The sequence below is a fragment of the Dipteris shenzhenensis genome, chromosome 29 (genome assembly GCF_047967505.1).
Source record: "Dipteris shenzhenensis isolate YYH24624 ecotype China chromosome 29, Dip_SZ_1.0, whole genome shotgun sequence".
Classification (NCBI taxonomy): domain Eukaryota; kingdom Viridiplantae; phylum Streptophyta; class Polypodiopsida; order Gleicheniales; family Dipteridaceae; genus Dipteris; species Dipteris shenzhenensis.
The window spans coordinates 28,073,750-28,074,576 of record NC_141624.1 but is presented as its reverse complement, the minus strand read 5'-3'; positions in this window follow the sequence as shown (position 1 = coordinate 28,074,576).

Below are 827 nucleotides of genomic sequence, written 5' to 3'. Positions count from 1 at the left end.
GACGCGCTACATAATATTTTTTAAACTTATAGAATGTTGTGTATGTTGTGTATGCTATGTAGTTACAAGAATCCCATTTCCACATTGTGTAATTCAATTCTTATAGCCAACCGCATTTTAATTAGCACTCTTGCAAGCATGTCTATAGCCGACAATTGCAATTACAATTCTAAATCAAACATTACAACTCCAAAATGTTTAGTTCACAAGGCATTAATTGATAGAACGCTCGGGGGGGTCACTCATCATATGTAACCCTATCACGTGAGTTCAACAGAAGGATATTTTTTATTTCTAAAATTTACAGAAATAAATATACATAAGGGACTATTTAAAATAGTTTTGGGAAAAATTTACAGATTTGTATAGAAAAGGGGTACATTTTATTAATGAAAAATTTACAGATAAGGGATTTTAGAAATAGGCCTTGAACGCACGTGGTATAGAGGGTTTATACATAGTGACCCCCCTGAGATAGAACGTTGCACAAGAATATTGAAAGCTCAAAAAGTGCTTGTATGTACATATAGCACGAAGCTAAGCCATGTCCTATGGCTTCAAGTACCAAAAATAAGAGGAGTGTATATACAAGAGGCACGAAGCCAAGCTAGTGGCTTTAAGTACAAAAAAGAGTAGCTAGCACTACTTCTACGACTAATCTAAGTTCTCCACATCCTCGCTCCGTTCTACGCTCCCTTCTCTACCTCCTTCCTCGTCTTCTTGTGCAGGGGCCTGTAAAAAAGGGACAACATATATCAATGTATGAAAAATCAAATATTTACTTATAATATTGACATTATTTAATTACTTTCAAATACCTCGGGGGA